Here is a 7003-nt window from a genome sequence, read left to right on the forward strand (position 1 = left end):
TCATTACTTGGTCTTCAGCGTATTTATTCTATTCAAACAATATCCTGAAAGAAAGGTATCTTTTGAAAAACTGGACATAAATGTTATGTTTTGAATTTTGATGGCTAAAATTACAATATGAATTATCTCGATACCGGAATGAATACAAATTTAACAATGGGAAAAATCGTTTAGTTGTACGTGTAAAAATGTTTAGATGCATATTTGGGTACAAAGGAAAGTGGATCTTGAAAGCATGTAAATTTTTTGCACCCGTAAAAAGGGGGCACTTAAAGGCTACATAGCTGCGATAGGATTTTTTATCACTTGCCGTCAAAAGGCATCTTTTGTCTCATTCAATTTCACACTCAGTTGTTTATTTCGCTATTTCAGTGGACATTTGGTGATTTTTATGCTTAGTATTTCCAGATTCATGAGCAAAACGCTGATGTCATCCCTGGAAGAAAGCCTCATATTGGTTTTACACAAAATGCATTTTTAAAAAGATTTTGCGGGACGTACTCTTTTCTCTTCTTTAGTGCTTCATTGTTGTGTACGTACGTACATAACAATAAGCTAGCAATCAACCCTTTCTCAGAAATATGTTCTTTGTCTACATTCTGGGTTCACATAAACAGAGAAACCTGAACAATTACAACAGTGTTTTAGATGCCTTTACCCGATGGGTAAAATCTCCTTAAAAAACACAAACAAAAACCTGTATGGCACTTTTCATGCTAATAAGCTGTGCAGAAACCATAACTAGAATGCATTGCATCCCTACGCCTGTAACCCATTTCAAAAGTACCCGCCGCACTGTGCATTCTTGCGACTGGGCCAGGCTACTCTCAACCCTAAACAAGGTGGTGGTACACCTTCAAAACTCTTCGGGTTCAAAGTGGGCTTCATTCGGCCGCCACGTCCGATCCGGCCTTGCAAGGTGGCTATATGCGGTTGTTTGTCACCGAATTATATGACAATCATTAATAACACCCGCACAAGGTAAATACAAATATTGTGACAGTTGTGGACTCGTGCTGTCAACAAAGAGTGCACCATAGGAAAACCCGTGAAACTCTGGCATCTGTCTGACAATGTGAAAGTGCAAGAGTGCAATAAAAAAAGCACTTCTGCTTATTTGCGGCTAACCGTTATAGCCTATCTGTAAAAGATATTTGAATGACACGTTCACGAGAATGTACTGACAATTTGGCATACTGTGCACGGAGTATTCCTAACCAGCGTCGTTATCCTGGAAGGTGACATCCTTTGGGTTGGGAAATCATCGGAAATGGGCATTCCAGAAAAGAACAGAGTGAAGAGTACTTTGAACTCATGTTGTTCAACAAGTAATGCGGTAAACGAAGTTTTTGTGCTTCTTCCAACGTGTAAAAAGCACATGGCGAGGATTAAGTCTTTGAACAAGCAGTAGTTCTGAGTGGTTATTGGACAACAGACTCGTAAAATACTGTCGTCATGATCCTGGAAAAGGCACGATATCATACCAACCTTGGTACGATGCGTATATGTACAACAATATCCAACGCGAAATGTCGTACATAAAGCATACGTCTCTGACACGCGTTTGGAAAGTTTAAAGGGATCTTACTCAGTCTCCACTTTGCACACATATAGCAAGACGTTTGGCATACGGGTATTTGCAAGACGGTGACCCTTTAATGGGCTTTTGACGTTCTATAAAGCAAACACGTCTAATACACCTCATCGACCCCGCCCTTCTTCTGTGCACGCTCGGCTAACGCGAACGAGAGAAGCGACGCCGTCCTCCGTCATTAACCCCAAGAGGTCGAGAGCCCCCCCCCTCCACCCCGGTGCCTTAAAAGGTCGCCGTCGATGTTTTCTTGGAACATCTGTCATCTAATTAATGCTTAATCGCCAGGATCCTGGGCCCGAGACAACAATATGTCTTTCGGGGTTCCGAACCGCCAATTTCTGCTTCACGTGACCATAATCATTTTCCCTCTTCAGTCACCCCATCCCTTTTCAGCACTGCCTGTATTAACTTACACTCATTATAAAAAAATGTCAAATGACGAAGCGTACTTTTTGGCCTGCCAGTTCGAGGTAGTGGTGTTACGGATACGGCTTTATTGGGCAAAGGGGGCAAGGGTTCACTAAGACCATAATGACAGGACACCATGAGACTTGGTAGGATTTCCACAGCATAATCCGGTCTTTCCACAAGCACCTCGATCCTGGGTGAGTGAAGACCCCCCCCCTTTCAAAAGGCGCCAGACTATATGAAGGTTTTTTTCTCAATTTCAACAATATATCTGCGTCTAGTTAAAAATGTAAGATGACCTTTTATCGGAGCTTGACGAGGTTATGTATGTTCATGTACATAACTTGCCTCTGCGGCTAATATCGTCTTCAATGGAAGCGTTTTAAAGAATCAACAGGAAGCGCCTCGCTTTCGATTTAGCACGGCTTACTTGTAAATGGTGAGTTAATGACGGGTTGTCTTTCCCGAAAACGTTGTTAGGGCGGGCTTTAATCCTCAAATTCTTCAACCTTGCAATTTACTTCTGGCACCCATAAAATATGTAGGGAGGTACAACTCTTGAGATTAAGCATCAGTATCTCGTTTTTTTCCTCCTGAGTTCTTATCAACCGTTTTTCTACTGCCCTTGTAAAAATTGTGGTGCGTGTCCAAACGTCAACCGGTTCACATACAAAAGGTCCACAGCGTATATACGAGTCGTCCGTGGCCATATATCGTATATATCGTATCGCAAATCGTTTCGACACAAAGCATTTGCCAGTTGAGAGTTTGCAACCTTATCTCTTCTGTAAGTGTGGTTAAGCTCCTTAGCAAATTGGTTTTCACAAACAAAGGATGTCGTTATTCCCCTTCGTTCTTTTATGTACCGGTATTTTGTGGGCTCCCCAATTCATTTCTAATTACTCGAAATATTAATTGCCGGATTATCGAGTGTGTGTGTGTGGGGGGGGGGAATTAGTAGCGGGTCTGCGCGTAGGATCATCTTCCGCGCTCTGACCCAACCAAGCACGACGCATTAATACGTCAACCGCGGAAATAAAAAAAATCTTAAATGAGTGTACACGTCCTCCGTGGAACAAATAAGGAAAATTGTGTGTTTACACGTCATCCAGCGACAAGACTCAGAGCGAACGGAGATAATTCTTTGCTACGAGGCAAGCCAAATAGGTATCAACAGAAATCATATGGAATCTGCTATATATTAGCAGCTTCGTCAAATCACTTAATTAACTAATGAAGCAAATTCCTTGTGAGAGAGTTTATAATGGGTAACTTTAAAAAGACAGTAAGCCAGTCCACGTCCACGAGTATCCGAACAAAATGGTCAACTTTCTGAATGAATTTCTGCAGATCCAGCCAGCTAGCCAAGGGCACGCGTGCACGGCCGTGTACAAGGAGACCAGTCCGATTGTTTGTGTACCCATGAATATCGACCGTGGACGTAAGTAAACAGGTTTTCCCTTCGAAGGTCGAGCGATATGCACCCTGATGATGTATCTGCTATGATGTACATGTACATACAGTGTATACACGGGCAAATAATGCTCGCGGGTCATGATCGAGGTACACATAACAGGAGGCATCCATGATGTCATCAGGCTGTGCGCACGTCCTTGATGGCACGCCATGGTTGTGTACATCACGTCTTGATGACACCTTCTCAATGCCATCCGTCTGGAGATATCTTCCTCTTTTTTATGAATGGGATTAAAAGAGATGACCTTTAGTAAGGGGACGGGGGAAGTTCCGGTTTGCAGACAGGGTGTCACGTCTTCAGCGACTGATATACAGGTACATAATTTTTAATCCGCCCCGGAATGCTTAAAAACAAAAAAACTATTTGGAAGAGAAAAGTACATTTTTTTGGCTTGCAGTTGGATGTCAGCCAACTGCGCATGTGCACCTAAAGACTAGAAAATTTTGTCTTGGGTTGATAACCCGCCATTTGCGTGCAAAATCGCAAACAGCACCAAAGATATTTGTACAGAAAAAAGCTATTAATTGGTCTACAACTAAGTAAAAATTTTTTGTAAAACTCATATCCCACCTCGTTTCCTTTTGAACAGTATATTTTGCATTGCACCTTAGATAGATTTCATAAACATACAAAAAGTGAAATATGGCCTAGGTAGATTTTTATTAGTGTCGTTGTCATTCGACTGTTCCCCTTCAAAAAATGAAGTGTGACGGCCAGTGGCTGACGTTGATTTGGCCCAACAATGACACTCTGCAGGCTTGCCAAAAAGTCTCGTACATGATCGCAATTCAAAACGAGGGAGCAGAAGGTCGTACAGCGCAAGATCCCCTTAAGCGGCTCATTCATAGTCCCACAATCAACAAGGAAAATAAACACCCTCTGCTTTTCCTTTGTCCAAAATGGCTGGCTTACCTTGAAAGAAGGACAACACTTCTTCAAAGAAAAAGAACCGGGAAAACATGTATTGTCGCATCACCTAACGACAGCATGATGGCGGTTATAAAGGATGGTGTAAACCCGCGTGCTCCGGACACCTTTTTCAACTAAACAAAACACGAGGTCGCACTTTTCAACGCTGACAAGATTTGCCCGGCGTTTTTGTCAGTCTGGCACGTTCGCAGGTTGAGGTAAGAGCTAGTAGTTAGCTTTAGCGTTTCGTTTTATAATTTGGTACTTCGCTTTTCCCCATATCTTTTTCAGTTTCTATTTAAACGCATGTACTCTTTTTGTGGTATTAGTAAAAAACTGAATAACACGATCCTTGTTACTCGTGGTTTTTAAAGTATCTGAAATAAAATTCTTTAAATAATGACTGTTACATAAAAGAGTTACACTTGTTTACGGAGAGAGGAACACTTCCTCCCGCACAGTAGGTTTGGGGAAATTCACTTGACATTTCACCTTTTTGTTGGGACAGAAAACGTTACGGGGACAAAGAAAATATCTCCACAACTCAGTCCAAATTTCCCTAACAAAAGAACTTGTCCCCTTAACACGGTGAATGCCTACCCACAAGACCGTGACAAAGTTAAGTCAACTTTCATCCAACAAAATTCTTCCAAATTCCCGCAAAGCAATGATGAGGACCTCAACATGTCACCAGCCCAAACTGATGTTTCGATTCATATTTTAAATGAGTATTTCCTACCAAACTGTACACCAGACAGTGATTCAAATGGTTCAGTCTTGGTGATGAGACCCGACTGGTGCAACTTTCTAAAGATGACGAAGCACTAAGTACAGTCTGGCGGCATGATTACGGAGAGAACGTGTGGAAACAGGAAAAAAAAGGCACCAGCGATTTTTTTTGACAAAGTGGCACCAAACCAAACGATGGAATACCTGTGCATCAGTCTAATTTGTTGTGGTTCACGTCAATGCTATTGGAGACTCCCATATTTTTGGACCAGAGGAATGGTGACGATGGTAAAATGTCCAGTTCGGGCAGTTTTCATTGATGTTGGACGCATTTCAGATGTACTGTAAGTCTTAGACGAAGGTCAGTTAACAATAGCCTGGTTTGACTCCTTTTTTTTTTTTTTTTGGTCTTTTCTGCAGAGAAGACCTTGGTTTAACAGCAAAGACAGGCCAAGTGGTTTCGTATAAGATTAAGAGATACTGAACGTTTTGATAGTTTAGTCTGATCATGTGCAGTGCCCCATGCACACCTGCCTAACATTTTATCCAGCGTACACTATAGCCACCGCAATGTACAATGTAGAATCCTGTGAGGATTCGTGAGCCTGTTTCCACACCCCAGGCTAAAGGGTGTAGGGGAAAAAGTACAGTGAACCAGGGCGTCGCTGAATTTTTTTGTGTCCCCGTATCCGTGGCAGTGATCTAATTGGGAGTTAATGCCACTAGACACAGACCTATCCCTCGATTTCCAGTTTCAATTAAGGGAGGCTCGCCCACGCGCGCTGGGTCGGCCGACATGGACGTGAAATGTCACATTGTGGCTTATAACGGCAGTATCCTATGAATAAAACATGCTGAGCCAGTATTTCGTGAAGCTGGATTTACACTTCTCACGCAGGGGGTGCACTAATTACGATAATTCATAAGCTAAAAAGACCGAACTCAACTAATGGGATGATCACTTCTTCATATAATTAGTCTTTAATGTGACAGCCTGTAACGAGCGGGTTTTAATACATTTCCTAAGGAGACAGCTTTAGCGTCACACTAGGTGAAACTTTTAGGGGCAACCCGGGGTACACATGCACATGTTTTGAGGGGGCACCGAAAGGTATATATAGGTTGTGCGCATTTCAACATTTTAAGGGCGGGGGAGACACCCCGAGGGCACGGACCGGACCTCCACAGGGGGAAGGGGGAGCACGTGCCTCTCTAAAAATGCGACATCTGGAAAGGCCAGTTTGTATACATTTTTTCTTCAGTTAAACTGCAGAGGCTTAAATTCAGTGTCGTGGGTTCCCGACCCATCATCTGATCATGATGCGCCAAGTCTAGTCAGTAGTCAGTGGACTTCCGGAGTTGCCCAATCGGTCATGACCACGATCCCTGCCAGTCATGCAAAGCAATATTGCATGGTACTGTAAATGTAGGATGGCACCGATATTGCCATTATTACGCACACCGTGTACAACGTATTCTATTAGGCCTATGTTATCATTACCAATTTTCTAAACTTTGCCCCCTTATACAGGTTCACAAAGAAAAGCTATTGCAACGCACCCATCAAATTAACGGAGCCCTACCTCCCACCTGTACCCCAAGATGAAGCCTACTTTTAATCTTTGTCCAGACAGTTCCCTAAGATCAGTTCTAAACCTACCACGCTTCTTCGATTGTGCAAGTGCGGAAAAGGTCGAGGGAAACAAATTATTAACGATATTCTGATGGCAAACATTACACCAAGACATTTTGAGAGACGGACAAAAATTTATGACATTTTGCGAAGCAGTCTCGACAGACAAACGAAGAAAGGTAAGAATGGCTAGGACCATGGAGGAAGGAATAGACGGGCACACACTTTAGCCACACAACTGACAGCAACACAG

The 7003-nt window shown here is 42.7% G+C and overlaps 1 protein-coding gene across 1 annotated transcript in view; it reads right to left on the reverse strand.

The window, feature by feature from the left end:
• The window catches only part of LOC110980922 (uncharacterized), a 40982-nt gene that overhangs the window by 33836 nt on the left and 143 nt on the right, over nucleotides 1–7003 (reverse strand). The gene's annotated exons all lie outside the window — the stretch shown is intronic.

This window comes from Acanthaster planci, linkage group LG18 (assembly GCF_054643075.1).
Source record: "Acanthaster planci isolate LZ-2023a linkage group LG18, COTS_SCS, whole genome shotgun sequence".
In the NCBI taxonomy this organism is placed as follows: Eukaryota; Metazoa; Echinodermata; class Asteroidea; order Valvatida; family Acanthasteridae; genus Acanthaster; species Acanthaster planci.